The sequence below is a fragment of the Xenopus tropicalis genome, chromosome 2 (assembly GCF_000004195.4).
Source record: "Xenopus tropicalis strain Nigerian chromosome 2, UCB_Xtro_10.0, whole genome shotgun sequence".
NCBI classification, from domain to species: domain Eukaryota; kingdom Metazoa; phylum Chordata; class Amphibia; order Anura; family Pipidae; genus Xenopus; species Xenopus tropicalis.
The window spans coordinates 53,643,437-53,660,706 of record NC_030678.2 but is presented as its reverse complement, the minus strand read 5'-3'; the positions used below and the strand labels follow the sequence as shown (position 1 = coordinate 53,660,706).

At 35.7% G+C, this 17,270-nt stretch overlaps 1 protein-coding gene across 2 annotated transcripts in view; it reads left to right on the top strand.

Annotated features, from left to right (window-relative positions):
- The first annotated feature begins 2,422 nt into the window (after positions 1–2,422).
- The window catches only part of nr1h5 (nuclear receptor subfamily 1, group H, member 5), a 42,744-nt gene continuing 27,896 nt past the window's right edge, over positions 2,423–17,270 (top strand). For both annotated transcript variants that reach the window (XM_012952859.2, XM_012952882.2), the window contains exon 1: positions 2,423–2,705. The gene's annotated coding sequence lies outside the window, so the exon portion shown is untranslated. The remainder of the gene's footprint in view (positions 2,706–17,270) is intronic.

Here is a 17,270-nt window from a genome sequence, read left to right as displayed (position 1 = left end):
TAAGCCTTGTGATACCAATCCCTTGGTCAGAAGACATGTATCCCAAATCTGAATCCTAATCAGCATATGTAAACTAGGCTATGGAAGGGGAAAGGGAACCGGCAAAGAATTTCAACTTCCCTGTCTATGTGACAAAAAGTCACATGATTTTAAGGATTTGAATTTGGTTCGACCAGGAGCGTGGATTTGGCCAAATCCTCCTGAAAAGGACGAATCTTGGATAAATCCTGAACCGAATCCTGGATTCAGTGCATTATGCACACTTGCATATATACCAAGTTACTAGTGAAACAGAGGAACAGGTAATGTCTTTTGTATGTTTATAGTTACATTGGCCAGAGTCGCACTTCTGTTGTATTTATATATTTCTACTTAGCCTTGAAATGCTCCCACCACTCCCCCCTTGAGAAATTCAAGATTCTTGCATAAAATCAGGGCAGGTGACAAATATCAGAAATAAATAGTCATGGGTCAAAACCAGAGCCTCAGTCACTTACCGTATATACTCGAGTATAAGCCGAGTTTTTCAGCACACAAAATGTGCTGAAAAAAGCGACCTCGGCTTATACTCGAGTACTCAACAAATACAGACCCCTCCAAGTGATTGCCGCTGCCCCCGCCAACAAGACAGGCTACCCGCACCAGCTCTAAAGCCCCCCACGCGCATCAGGGAAGTTAAAGACAGAGTCGCATGTTACCGGCACTCACGTTCGTCAGTCTTAAGGAGAAGGAAAGTGAAAGGTATACTTGTTTAAAGCATCAGCCCCCCTCCTGAACCGCCGCATTAAGAACTCACTAGTTGCTGCTGGTTCGGTGCACCATCTATCTCCTGTGTTCAATCTTTGGTGCCACCGCCATGTCACTTCCTCCTTGCGCCTGCTCCTAATGCGCATGCGCTGGCTTCGTGACTTTGGTGACGTAAGCGCTACGGGCGCGCTTATCTGTTACTGCCCTGCACATGCAGATTGCTGACGGAGAAGGTGAGGTTCACTTTGTTTATTTCATATTGGCCATAGCACTTTGCCCATAGCACTTTGCCCATAGCAAAAATAGACATTTCCATTTCCACCTTAAGAGGACACTTCTGCCAGCAGAACTTGTTACAAGGCATTATTTATGAAATTATATGTTTAATAAATAATATTTATCTTAATTCTATTTTATACTGGTTTTGTGGCTGGGGATGTGGGACTGTGGGATGGCTGGTGTATGTGGGATACACAGGAGCATTCCGATTGGACAATAGAATGAAGTGGGCTTCTTGTCCTTTAAATACCGGCACTCGCGTTCGCCAGTCCGTGAGTGGAACCGCTGTGTATCTTTCTGTAATGTTTTTTTGACGCTCTTTTCCACTTACAGAGCTAGTTAAACTGTTTTTCTTTGAAATAAATATGTAAAAACTCCACTGATGCCTCAATTAATGTGATTTTATTGGTATTTATTTTGATTATTGAAACTTAGCAGTGGCGGCTGCATTTCCCTAGGCTTATACTCGAGTCAATAAGATTTTCCAGTTTTCTTAGGTAAAATTTGGTACCTCGGCTTATATTCGGGTCGGCTTATACTCGAGTATATACGGTAAATAAGAACTTTAATAATAAACTTTAATAAAAGCTTAGGCAGACGATGCAACAATACAAATTGCAGCATTAGCAACACTGAAGGGAAGTGTGCCAGTGGTGGTTAGAATTGTTATGCCCAGTGTGCCTCTGTAGTTGTACTGAAGGGTGCAGATTTGGACTTGGGTACTGGAGCAACAGGACAGCAGAGAAAGTGCCAGACCAAGACCCTGGCAAAAACCAAGTGGCACAGAAACACTTTAATTGTTAAAAAAAAAAATGGTTATAATGAAAAGAGAAACACTGTTATTTAATATTTTGACTGTATACTGCATACATTTATTCTATCTTGAAAGAAATCAGTACTTGTTATACTTGTTTTTACAAAAAAATATACATACAAAAATAAAAAAAAACATACAAAATATGATCAATTGGTTTAACTGCTGGAACCATTTGTCATGGTAACTAGGCCTTTGGGTTTTACAAATTATATAATGTTATCAATATAAGATTCCTTTTTGATTATAAAGGCTTGCAAGGACCTATCCGTTTAACCACAGCAAAGGCACCACTGTTTATTTTAGTTGTGTTGGAATACATGTTCCTCACTCAATGGAATTTGAGGCATATTGGCAGAAAAAGGCAACTTGTATTTGTGTTAGGACATTTTAACTAGCAGCAAAAAATGATAAGGCAGTGATTAAATATTTCACAAACTGGATGCTCTGCAAGTGGTTTTCAATTAACTCTTTTGTTTCCACAAGCGGCCGTGGTTTATTGTGTGGTTTAAACTTTTGCAATAAATGGGTAAAAGAGCATAAGTATTTCTTCATTCTAAGCTAAAGGACTATGGGAATGTGTGACGTTTGGGTTCCAGTAGCCTCTGTCCCCAACGAACCACTTATTATTTGATTTATGTCCCTTTCTCTGCCCTTGCAGTGACCCTGAGGGAGGGCTGTGTGGGAAGTTGGTGTGTGAGATTATAGAGAGGGCTGATGAAGCCGTGGGCTCTGCAGAGCGTCTGGAGCCTGAGTATATGTAGGGAGCCTGATAAATAGCCACGCGGAAGACATCAAGCTTAATTAAGCTTCACAAATTTACAGTGGTGACTGCATCTGGAGAGATCCGCATTTGTTGGTTTATGTAAGTTAATTGCCTAATTTGTTCCATTTTTTAGTGTAAACTTTTTAAACTCTGTTTCACAGTTAATAGTTTTTATCCATTATTATAATTGTCTGTTATTATAGCTGTAGTTTAATAATACTAAGCATTGTTTTAAATATAAATATTGCATAGGTCAAATTTGGTTTGTAATCTGTATGCATTTATTGGGAACTAGATATCTAAAATCAATTAAAACTCCTTTAAACATTAGCAAAAACCAAATAACATTTCTTTTTATTAACATAAACTGGATTTACTTTACATCGATCTCAAAATATTGTCATACTTTTATAGAACTGTTTAACGGACGCTATATCTGTGTATATTTTATAATCATTATATAATTCTGTTTACTCATTGTATAGTTGCATTGTTTATTTGCTCCAACTTAAAACTACTTAAGAACATTTTAACTATTGAAAAAATGCCAGTATTGATATACCAACCAAATTAATTTATTTTATTATAATTTTTTTAAATTTAGGCTTTATTTATTTAGATATATAACTATATATAATAATTATTTCAAATATATAAACTATTGCTGTATGAAAAATAGTTTACTCTTATGCTTTCTGGTTAACAAGTTCTGGATAACAGATCTCATCTCTGTATATTTAATTTGTGTGCTTTTTATGCAAAATAGCCTTAAATATGGGAGTATTTGATAAAGTTGTTTATTGTATTTGGAAATTAAATATTTATTAAAGTTTGATAACAGGTATATAGTACTAGAAACCTAATCATTTAGGCTTGCGCATTGGAAACCATGTGATAAAAATGGACCCAGAGGTTTCCTACCCTTTGTTTATTCCAATGTAAAGTTTCTCAAAAGAATAAATATAGATTCCTTAGGGTGTTATTATACATTTTGTATTGGATATCAAGAAACCAATAAGATTTATTTTAGTAAATGAATTACTTGATAGCAAAATGTATAGTTTGCTATCTCTTGCTGTTTTAAACAGAATATGTCATATTAAAATTAAATGTCAGTGTATAATAGATAGAATGATTAAGGATCTGCAAATGTTTTGAATTTTTTAAAGGTCTCAAACCCATAACAGCTGTAATGTTTTTTACTGCAGCTTCATGTGTGGAATAGTATATACAAAGTCCTACCAGTCTATTAACCACTCATAGTACTATATAAGCATGTTGTAGCCAGTATAATATCTGTCAGAATCAGTAGTCCATTATTTGAGGCAACAAATATACCATAAAGATTTCTTTTTTTTGGTGTAAACTAGATTATTTTACTTCTGAGGAATTTTATTGTATTTTAGAGGTACTTTTCTTGAAAAAATAATAATGTAAAACCACACATATGAACTAAATATTACTGAATATGTATCAAAATAATATCCATCTATGACAAGGGTCCCCAACCTTTCTTACTCGTGAGCCACAGTCAAATGTAAAAAGACTTGGAGAGCAACACAAGCATCATAAAAGTTCATGGAGGAGCCAAGTAAGGGCTGTTATATTATATATATATTATAATAAGATTGGCTATTAGGCAGCCTCTATGCACACTATCAGCTTACAGGGGGCTTTATTTGGTAGGAAATCTTTATTCAACCAAATTCAGCCAAGTCAGGAATTCAAAAATTACTACCTGGTTTGGGGGCACTGAGAGCAACATCCAAGGGGTTGGGGAGCAACATGTTGCCCCCGAACCACTGGTTGGGGATCACTGATCTATGGTATGGTTCCATAAAGGTGTAATTTCCTTCCTCTAAATAGAGGTCAAGGAAGTAGGCATATACTTATTATTGCTTAATTAAGTGATGTATGGCAACAATTGCATACTCTGTAATGTATCTATATATCTATAGTTTTTATTAGCAGGAGTATATTATTCAGGGGAATTATCTCAAACCTGGTAATCTAATTATCTACCTCACAAGGACCAAACATGGAGTAGGTTTAATTTCCCTGTTTGCTCAGTGTAGTTCAAGAAATAAGGAAAACCACAGATTTTACATTATTAAAATAATATGCAAAATGTTCAGCACAAGCTCAATTCAATGAACTCATGTTTAACAGTTTGGTATACTGCCCCTTTATTATGCTAAAGTAAGTTTTTTAGACAAGCAATGTTATAGTTTTTTATGTCCAACTGCAGATTCTTATTGTGCCTGTGCTACACCTTATGACAACAATATGTAATACAGTATGAAAGTAATCAGCAACGTGCTTTATTTTAAAAAAAACTGGCATTTGTGCAGTGTATTTAAACACACATATTAAATACAATACACAATAAAACAGATGTTTACTAAATATTGCAAGTTGTTGAATAATTCCTTGTTGCATTTGTTACCCCAAACTGGTTGGCTTGAAAAAAACTGATGGCCACATTAATAAGGAAAATGAATAGTTTTATATACAAAGCAACAAAGATAAATACATATTTAAAACAAATATTCAAATAATTTGAAGACATATTTGTGTCCCCATCACCATTTTGTAGCATAGTTGGCAAGTAAAGCCAGTGCAGCTGCTGCAGTGCATTACTGAAAGAAATGGTGCATATTCATATAATGACCCCTGTTAAATGGAGTGGTCATGTGGCATGCCCAATTGCCCATTATTCAGTATGTCTACATGCAACTTCACATTGCACAGGTACATTAACTAAGGCCATGTTCCCATGTTGGCCATGTTGGTTGGTGCAGCATTATGGTGAAGACACGTGAAGCTATTAAGTAGCAGCTACTTGTCACAGCTAATAAAAGCAAGAAAATACTCTTCCAAAGACAATACTGAGAATTGCCTCTGCTAAAACACACATAGAGACAATTATCAGTAAATGATCAGCATTTTCTATTTTTGTAACTGTGACAAATAGCTGCTACTAGTAGCTCCGTGTGTCTTCACCCTTAACCTTCTTCCATCCAGCCGTAGGTATGGATGTGTTAATGCTGTGTTGTTCTCTGTGTGAATGTATCTGGCAGCTATTCTAAAACTGTTGTTTACATTAGCATCAGCATTTTTATCTGCAATAACTTTTTAATTCTTTTTCTTTCTTACTGCCCTTTTTGTCTTTCTTGATATTTTTTTAATAAAAAGCTGTTAGTTTATCAGCTTTGCAAAAGACATGTTTTTCTTTTGTTGTCCAATGTAGAGCTGGGTTATAAGATTCTGTTTGTTTGCTTCTGTTTTGTTTGTTTTTTTTATTTAAGAGGAGATGGGCTGCCAAGTAGAATTAATGCATTTAAAGTTCTGAAAATTGCACACAAGACACTGCATTAGTAGATGATAAAAAAAAATATAATTTTCACATTCACTCTATATTCTGCAAGCAATGCTGTTTAAGTTCATAATACCAACTTCTTATATGAAATTTGCCAGCCACATTAAGGTATTTCTGTCTTCTTCCATATGGCAACTCCTGTTATGCTGCAATAACAGGAGTTGCCATACTGTTTCTATTTAATTCATGCAAGCTATATGCAAAACTATAGAAGAATTATATACTCTTTTCGAGTCACACATCTCAAAAAAGACTAATTTCTAAAACAACTAACCATTAGGATCAGGACTTGTGAACCCTAAAGAATGTTATCCACGCATGCAATTTGTATGCCTCTGTGGGAAGTGATAAAATGAATATGTTTTCCTGTTAAATATTTAGTAATCTATAAGCAATCTCATTTTCAGCTTCCTGGACTAAGTCTAGAAGTTGACAAACATTGTGAACTTATGAGTCCTATTTCCTGTTAGGGAAAAAGGACCCTATAAAATCAAATGTTAGTGTCTAGAATGCAAAACAGAATTCATCCAGAGGCCAGAGAATTCATAGAGGAAATCACAAGTTGGGATCAAAGAATTTAGAAGATACAGGTGCGCGACCAATGCTTGGGATCTGGGGTTTTCCGGATAAGGGGGTCTTTCTGTAATTTGAATCTCTATAACTAAAGTCTACAAAAAAAAATAATTGTTTTGCATATAATAAGCATTAATTGTATCTTAGTTGGGATGAAGTACAAGGTACTGTTTTTTAAGAAATATGAATAATTTGATTAAAATCGAGTCAATGAAAGATGGCCTTCCAATAGTTTGGAGCTTTCTAGATAACTGGTTTCCGGATAACCATGCTATACGTGTATCAACAATACTAGGGAACCAGAGATAATAATAAAGGTAACTTCGGGGGTTATAAGACTCTTTATACATAACATCCATGTTAACAACTAAACTGCATTTATTGACACACAATAAAAAAATGATTATTAAAAAAAAAAAAGATCTGTGGTTCTATATAGTATGAGGACAAATTACAGGTAGATCCGTTATCCAGAAAGTTCCAAATCGCAGGAAGACCATCTCCCATAGACTTTATTTTTAACAAATCATTCTCATTTTTAAAAATGATTTCCCTTTTCTCTATAATAAACAATACCTTGTATTTAATCCTAACTTAGATAATAATTTAGGTAAAAGTAATCTGGAGTCGAAACAATCCAGTTGGGTTTATTTAATGTTTCAATTGATTGTTTAGTAGACAAAGTATGCAGATCCAAATTCTGGAAAGACCCCCAGAAAACCCCAGATCCTGAACAATCTGGATAACTGATCCCCTACCTGGAATTCCATACACAGTATTATTGAAGAAATGCTGCATGTGCCAAAATATGGCAGTGGTTATTGAATGTACAGAGCATCACCTCTTTATATTTGCCTTTGTAAATATGTAATCTTGCATTAGCAATATGACAGTTGACTTATTTCAGTATCTCACATGCAGATATACAATTTTGATAAACTGCATATGAACACCAGTTTTAATCTTTAAAATGCACCAATCAGATGATTGCTTTCAGTGTTCAACCTGCAGCTGCCAGGAAAAATCTAACCACTGATTTGTTGCTATGGGTTACTGCCCAGGTGCAAATTTGCCCAGCGTTGATAAATGCACTAATTATAGCAACTTTTCAACTGGTCTTTCTATACTTTCTATAGTTTATAAATTATTTGCCATTAAGGGGGTAGCTCACCTAAAAATTAACTAAAGTTATTGTTGTGACCAGGCAGTGGTTTATTATTTATTTACTAAAGAAAGTTGCAAGAAGAAGACTCTTTGGAATTCTCGCTTGCCTTTCATTTCATTCATTTTATTGCCGGCGGAAAGCCATTTTGGGGGAGACTAATTTCCCCGTGGGACAATAGCTCGGTGTAAATAATACTAATGAGTTAACTTTAAGGGGCTCATTTAACCATCGATTTTTAATTTCAAACTTCAAAAAATGCTATGACTTTTTCAAGACTTACTCGCGTCTAAACGGCTAAAAATCTGAAAAAAATCTAAACCTTGCAGAGTTCAAGCGGTAGTCAATGGTAGAGGTCCTTTCCCTTTTCTTTGAAGTTCTTTAGAGGTTTTGCTGGGTTTTGTCCAAAAATCATGCCTTTTTTGAATTGTCGCAGCAACAATTCGATAAAGTCTGGATTTTCGCAGTGAAAATTCGAGTTTTTTTACGACTTTTCTCAGAGCTACTTTTTCTTACAACTTTTTTTTAATAAATATCCACAGAGCATTAGAGATTAGTCTCCCGAAATAGCTTTCCACCGGCAATAAAATGAATTTCTGGTGAAAAGGCAATTGAGAATTTGAAAAAGGGGAGTTTTTTATGGCTTTTCTAGGAGCGACATTTTCTTGCAACCTTTTTTAGTAAATATCAGACATGCGGGAAAATGAATTTAGTTGAATTTGAAAATAAAAAAAATAGAAATTATAGAGTCTTAGTAAGCCACATAACTTAGATTTTCCCAGTTGTTTGGTAATACTGAATGTGATAATTGCTGTGTATACTACATACACATTCCTCCCCAGAGCAGGGAATTTCCTGATAACCACAAGGCTTGAAGTTTAATGTTTCCAGTCCTGTTTGCATGCATTGCTTTATTGTTACTGAGAATAACCTGGGCAGAATCCATCATATAACTAATTGTCAAAGTAGAATATTTTCAAAAGCTTGAATTAATGAAAAATAACATAATAGCTAGCATATTATTATAATATATAGAATTGTAGCATACCTTTCAGTGACACATATTCCACTTAAAAGTATACAGATTATTCTGATTAATAAAGTATATATATTTATTGGAAAAGATATAAAAAATAGCAGCAGATCAGATAAAGATATTTGACTATTAGAATTTTCCACTTGTCTCTAAATAAGTAGACTTTGTACTTGCCAAACTGATGAGTGAGATAACGTTAGTGTGATTCACTAACTTGCTTATATTTCAAACAAATATTTGCTGTGGAAGATAACAAAAAGCCAAAAATACATCACTTCTCCTCTTTCCCTCCACATATTCCCTAACATTACTTTGCTTTGTAGAACTGTAAACACTTCACAGTACAAAGTACTAGGCATCTGTTCTTAGTGGTAGGATTTTTAGTGGACACTACAAACTGGTTGAAACTTTTTCAAAAATAGAAGATGTTCGGTATTCTGGAAAATATGTAGATAGAGCCTGTTAGGAAAGAGTACACCGGGGCAATGCAAGAAGGTTGCAGCCCACAAATCTGAAAAAAGATAAATGAGGTTATATAATAAAAGGTGCAGGTTTCCTACTGGTCTAACACCTATAGCTGTGAATCAACAGCTAACATTTACTGGTCACCTGTTGTAAAGCCAATATCTTATTGTTGGTGTAAGTTACTGCACCTGGGCCAACTAGCCCCTATATGTAATAAAAAGCACTAAAGTTTGCCTTAGTGCAGTAGCCCATAGCAACCATTAAGATTGGTTGGAAATTGGATGCTGTGGGTTATTGCACTTTGGCAAACTCTGTGCCTTTTATTACTTAACCCCATTAATGCCTTTTATATCAAATAAATCTAGTTATGGTTTTGCTAGAACTCCAAGAACCACCTGCTTTTCACTGTTAGCTGCATGCTGGGAATCTTTTGCAAAGCCACATTTCAGACAAGTATCATTGACTTTCCAAAAGGCAGGAAGGGTTACTGCAGAATCTTGCATTTTAGTGCACAACAGCTGATCTTATCATTGAAGGAGAAGGAAAGTCAATTTGACATTTTACTGCCAATAGATTTGTGACATTAGTGCCACCTAGAACACTATAGGGTTGATTCACTAAAGGTCGATAAGAGTTATCGCATGCTTTTTGCGTTAAAATTGACGTGAAAAGAAACTCGCGATTCGCTAAAGTATTATCGCATACGTTAAGTCGCATATCGTGTGTTAAATAGCGCACAACCAAATGCGTTAATTTTAACGGATTGCGTTAATTCTCGTGCAGAAATAATACTAACGCATGATTCACAAACACTTAGAAAAGTACAGTTCATGAGCTTTTGGCAATAAAATATGGAGTTTGCAGTGTGATTTATTCAAGTCTATGTTGGCCCTAGAGTGACGCAGCCTCCAGTTTGCAGGGAAATGGTCATTTTCAGAACAGTAGTTTTCCGATAGTAATGGTGTGTATAGCTAATATGGCGTGCGTTTTTTTGCACGCGGCAACAGTTTGTGCGTGCTGTGTTAATTAGCGCGCATTACGTCAAATACCGCACGAAAATAGTCTTCGCGACTTAAATAACGCAAACAGCATCGCGTCTAAATTAACGCAAGTATCCTTTTAGTGAATCATGCGTTAAGACGTGAAAAATAAGACGCAATAAAATTTTTAACGCACGCTATAAATAGCGCTCATTTTAACGCACCTTAGTGAATCAACCCTTATATGTATTCTGCAAAAAGAATTACCATACCTGAGTAAACAGCTAAGAAGTTTTCTCTGTTTGCTTAAGATAGCAGCTGCCATGTTAAGTGGCTTCCTGCCTGCAGCTATAGCCGTTATAGCTGAGATCACACATTCCTAAGGGAGGGGGGAGGGAGTTCTTAGTATTCAGGTGGGAGGGGGGAGCAGGAGAGGAGAGAGAACTGTGCAGACTCTGGCCAAAATGTTTCTGAGAGAGGAAGTCAGACACTGGAACATCATGGTTACAAAAAAACGAGACAAGAAATCCTGTGTTTCTTTTGATAGAGTATTACCGTAAGTGCTTATGTCTGTATTTACATAGACCTTTCTGATAAAGCTTACTTAGTTTTTTCCTTTCTTTCTCCTTTAAGGTGCAGATTTATCAAAATGTGAGTTTAGAGCTTGATACATAAAAACTCACTAACATTCTATTCATTGCTATGGGATTTTTAGAGGCATATTTATCAAGTGGTGAGTTCTAACTCACCCATTCATAAATAAGCTTCTAGAAATTCCATAGGAATGAATGGAATGTTAGTGAGTTTTTATGTATCAAGCTCTAAACTCACATTTTGGTAAATCTGCACCAAATGTTGAAGGGCCCATTATCAGAATGACCCAAGTTATATTGGTTTCCCATTTTGAATAATCAAAATAAAGATGCTTTTTAATATGTAAATGTGTCAATGGCACAGTTTATTGAAATAATCAGATTTGCAAATAATATCATTAAAGTTGTCATCAAATTGTATGTATGTATGTATGCATATTTTTATTTATAAAGCGCTACTTATGTACGCAGCGCTGTACAGTAGAATACATTAATACAAACAGGGGGTTAATAAGATAATAGATAAATACAAAGTATAACAATAAATACAAATAAATACAAGATACAGTTGCAATAAGTTATGAGTCAAAGAACAAGAGGATGGAGGTCCCTGCCCTGTAGAGCTTACAATCTATATGGGAGGGTAACTTACAGATACAAATAGGCAAATATATGTGCTGTAGGTCACAGTGGGTGACACTACAATATAAGTGCTATTTTCCAGATCAGGTGCTGGGCGAGTGCTCCAAAAGGTAGTCTTTTAGTTTGGTTTTAAAAAGACTGGGGGAGGATTCTCTCCGGAGGAAATCAGGGAGAGCATTCCAAATGTAGGGGGCAGCAAGGCAGAAAGGTTTAAGGTGGGAAACCGCAGTAGTAGTGGGGGGCGCAACCAAACGATTGCTCTGCGAGGAACGAAGGAGTCGGCCAGAAACGTACGGAGACACAAGAGAAGAGATGTAGTGAGGAGCAGACGAATGGAGGGCTTTGAAGGTTAAGAGAAGGAGTTATTGCAATAAAAGCATGAGAAACCACGAGTCAGTCAATAGAGATATATAGTAGATTGTTGTGGCACATGAGGGACTTTGATCCCCCTCACAAGCCGTGTAAATAAACATTTTGTTGCTTTACCTGCTTTACTCTCTCTACCATTTTTGCTTGAAGGCAATATGAGAGCTTTGCCTCAGATGACCCTTTGCTAGGGGTGGCAACTTCTTTTAGCTTGAAATTCTGCTCTTTTAGTGTACAGCATATAACTCATGGAACGCCAAGTGACTTCTAATATCTTATTTTATACCTGGGTTTATGTTATTTTTTACACAAGTTGCAGTGAACCATTTGCCATAAATGATATTACCAAGCAATGTTTTAAGGATATATTTGACAGTGATAGCCTCTAGGGGTCATTTACGCTACACTGGCACATGTGCTGGAGTGCTAAGCACTTTGCCGAGCTTTGCTCCTCGTGCTGGACTGATAATCCAGAGCACAGCCTAATGCTGCACCCTAACTTGTGTGAATGATGGGCAAATTAGGGGTTGGGTGTTAGGACACCCAAGTGTCCCCCCCCTTAAAAAAATACCATGCTTCTCATCTCTGTTACCTTTCTTATCTACAATTAACATTTGCATATGGTAGGTTGGATTACAGCTAGATGGCAACCCTGGGCACTAATCAAAGTTTAAATAGATGAAAAAAAAGGAATCCCCCCAAATAAGAAAGTATTAAAACGAACATATGTGAATCTTGGCCAATATGCCAAGTGTGTAATGAGCTTGTTTTTCCAGGGAAGAAACTGTAACAAAAATGCTTCAGTTTAATATACATCATAGTTAATTAGAATCATTGGGTGTGTGGCTTTTATGAGCAGCGTACTACTACTTCAGAGATAAAAATCTGTGAACCAGTACACAACAGTGTTTATTTTTGTTCTTCAATGACTTGGCAAAGTTTCACAAGCTATTTCATGTTATGAAAAATGATGGCAATCCTCTTAGTAATGCACAGATTCTTGGTTAGTGATACATAAACAAGCTGCTCATACAGGAAAAATTCAGAATGCACACAGGCAGGAGCTGGAACCCAGATGCTTGTTATTTAGGGGCAGATTTACTAAAACTGCAACATTTCTTATATTTTTATTTTTAAAAATTTGACAAAACTCATTTCCATGAATGTCTAACATTTACAAAAAAAAATCTGAACTGAAAAGGTCACGCAAGTTTAAAAGAACAATCATTTCCATATATATATATATATATATATATATATATATATATATATATATGTATATTCCAGTTTGGCAACGTTCTTTAATAGGATAGTTAACATAATATAAACTATCTGTTGGTTAAGTATTTATTATGGGGTTATTGTTTTCCTTTAAGCCACATACGGATTTAGAGTCCCTTATCTGGAATTCCATTATCTAGGGAGATCCAAATTACAGAAGGGTCATCTCTCACAGAGATAATTTTAAGCAAATAATTCTAATTTTGTTATAGAAATTGAAAACTTGGTTTTTAGGGTTTAATTGACTTGCATCTGCCATTCTTGGACTGACCACTGATTTCCCCTCCACTAATTTATATAGAAAACAAGTGTGCAAGCTACTGTAAGAACAATGAAACCAGTACTCAATCCAATAATGCAATATATTTTGTTTTAACCCTTTTTAGTCTCAGACAATTTTGTAGTTTATTTGTATTAAATGCAAGCCAACTAACCATAAAAACTAATGCTGTATTTAATAGATTAAATTTACTGCACCAGGCTAACATTTCAGCATCTCTAAAACATCAATTATAAATTTGCTTTAACTTTTATGTATACAGTATAATGTTAGTTGCACCCTATCATCTTAAGAGTATCATGTTTGGCTCTTTATTTAGGCATGGTGGACCCAGGTCCAGTTGTGTGCAAAGTGCAAACTGTGCAAAATTGAGGCAAACGTACTAGTAATGTTACTTGCAACCTGTGCTTGGTATTAATACAATTATTCAGTCTGCTTTAATGAAGTACAGGGTGCAGAGATGAAAGCGAGACCTCAAATTTATACCTGTTTTGAGGGAATGCTTTTCCATGGCCCCCATCAGAAAGCTGCTTAGGGCTGTGACACACAGGGAGATTCTATGTATGGCATCCCACCAGCGATTTACATTGTAGCTGGTGGGATGGCATTTCGGGGAGATTAGTCACCCGCAACAAGGGAGATTTGTCGCGGGTGACTAATCTCCCCGAAATGCCATCCCACCGGCTACAATGTAAATTGCTCGTGGGATGCCATACACAGTACCGCGATTTACCGAAGACGCAAAGGTTTCCTCTCAAGGCAACTCTTGTGACTTCGGCAAATCATGGTGCCGCGTATGCCATCCTAATGTCTAATCTCCCTGAAATTCCATCCCACCGGCTAGAATGTAAATCGCCGGTGGGATGGAATTTCAGGGAGATTAGTCACCCACGACAAGGAAGATTTGTCGCACGGCGACTAATCTCCCCGTGTGTCATAGCCCTCAAGGGTGAAGACACATGGAGCTACTAGTAGCAGCTACTTGTCACGGCTACAGAAACAGACAATGCTGATCATTTACTGATAATTGTCTCTACGTGTGTTTTAGCGGAGGCATAAGTAGCTCCATGTGTCTTCGCCCTAAAATGAGTAAATGTTTATCTCCACTTTTTCCTTACACAATTTCTTCTTTCCTGCACCAATTCCCTCAGTTTCATGACTAATGGCTTGCTTGTTTGTTGTGGGATTTTTACTATTTAAATATTATTCAGTACTGTATATGAAGTTTCATATTTTTAAAACATATATTGGTCAGGAGACTGGAGGTTAGGCCACTTACGTGTACATCCCAGTGTAATACTGTTTTAATTTTCACATAAAATATTACAACTGCCTAAAATGGTTTTAAAAAGTCCACCAAAATGATGATGACCTTGTGAAAAATGCTGTGTTCATAACCACGTAAAAAGTAATTTTTCATTCCATAAATTAGTGGCACAGTAAAAGCACTGTATAACTTGGGAGCAGAGGCCAGCAGGCTAAGATTTTGGTTTTACGTATTCATTTTATTTCTCCTGTATAGTTTCTGTATTTAAAATGTATATGTATTTAAGCCAGAAATAGATATGTTACTATTACTATTACTACTATTGCTGCTACTGTACTAAAATAAAATTACAAAGATATTTTGGTTAGGAATAGTTTTCATAATTCCAGTTTGGATTTTAGCTAACAAAATATGGATTACTTCTGGATAAAAGAACTTTCTGTTTGAGTGTATGCTTCAATGAGTAAAATGTGTATATTAAACTTAAAAATAAAGTGTTATTTATCAGTTAAGAAAGCACACAAAATAATAATGGTTTAGTCTTTTGAAATCTGGCTTTGTAAGAGTTAAACTACTAATATACAGTGAACTTCATCATGACAAATCATAGCATTTTTGTGACTGGGGAGTTTCCTTAGTTTTTGATAAATCTAGGCCAGAGTTCTCACCCCAGTGGGAAAAAACGCATACCAATAATCACTCATGAATCTCAGTTTTAATCTGCCAGCTTCTATTTGGCTGAAAGTCTAAACAGCATTAAGTGAATTTAGTAAATCAGCACTAAAATTCTACTACTGGATTTATGACTTCCTCATTCCTGTGGTGAACAGCCTGCGACCTAGAGAGAGAGATATGAAGTTTGTGGACACAACTGATGATTTGGGAGTTTGAGGCAATAAACCTACAGTTTTTATTTTGTGGCAGGGTAACAATTATTTGATTGGGCTATTTGGCACATATACAATGATGAAAACATTAACGGGTTCTCATGCCCAAAACTGTTTCAAAGCAACTTTCCAGTATACATTAATGAATCATGATCAATGATTCTAAGTCTTTTTTCTAAAGTAATCTTTATTTAAAGCCATATCTGTCTTCATTTACACAGACCTGGAGGAGCACTGACATTTACTATATTGTTTTAAGAGTCAGAGCTAAAGAAATAAGTTATGCAGTTACTGCTTTAAACTGCAATTATGTTTATAAATAACACACAGATTTTTTTAATACATATTTTGAATGTACATTTTTTTAACAGCAGTATTTCACTTGTAAAAAATTATATTCATTTGTAACTCAAAATATTGCATAGGCATATACTTAATAAAAGCTATTATTTATGCTTGTTTGGGTTACTTTATTTATAGATGCCTCCAACCAACCCATGTGAAATAAGAAATGTAGTTTGTTTTTAAGAATCAAATCAAAATCAACATTTTCTTCTTCTCTTAGAATGTAAAAAGTGTGTATTAGCCCATTTAATAAGTTATATAGCTCTTCCTATGCCAAATATGATTTATAATACAATATATATGGTTAAAAGTATAGCCTCATGGTAGAGTAGCTCGTGACTCATTGAGCTGTTGGACAACTGTGGGCAATATTGGCTACAAAGGCTGAACCACATGTTTAATGACTGTGAAGCAGTTCTGCAATAAATTACAATGTTTTGGTTTACTGTAAATGTGTGTTCAACTGTTCAACAATTTTAAAGACTTGAACTTTATTAAACTGAGAGATCCAGTAATGTACCACCCACTTACAAATATCTGGCAAAAAGATTGTTAAAGGAGATATATTGTGTGAAACACAAGAATGTGCCAGTGCATTATACTCCTCTAAATACATAAGAAGGAATGTGCTGTCGCTGTAGTTAATTTCATCAGAAGGTAGTTAACCATCTGGTATGTTTTTTTGACAAAAGATGTCAATACGCGTACCGATACTAACCAGTTTTGACTATTTGTATCTGTATGGTGCCTGACTAATATCCATGCACAAGTACTATAGACAGAAGCAGGTTAGAAAACTTTATCTGACAGCAGATGAGGAAGTGAAGATAAGCTGCAGCTCCTTTTCTCTTTCTGCTGTTACAATCATCTGTGCACTTTGAACGAATAGGAAGGTGATCACATTGTGTGTGGCCCCCTTCATACGCTGCCTGCTCAGCCTATTTACTAATCGGGTGGAGAGGGTACCTGGTCAGGCGATTTATGGTAGCCTTAAGGGCTGAAAGCAGAGAACATAAAAATGATGTTATGCTTTATTACAAACAATATAAGAGAAACTGATTATTCTTAGACATACAAGTATTGTTTACAGATGTGAAATACGACATCTGATCTGAAATAATTTTCTTTGAGGAAGACCATTTGCAGTGCTTTATTTACAGCTTGCTGCATATCAGTAATGTCACTTAAATTCATATGACTACATTAAGGATCCTGTACATTCTCTTGTTTTCATTTCCCACCATGGGAAAATATATATTCTCCTTTAAGTCTGGATTAAATGTATAAAACAAATATATATACACTGAATGGCCTGTTCTTCCCACGTAACTGACTGCTCATCATATATGCAGAGAGAGCTACAGTTCACAGCTGGAGCTCACTGTAAAGGAATAATTGCTAGCAACCC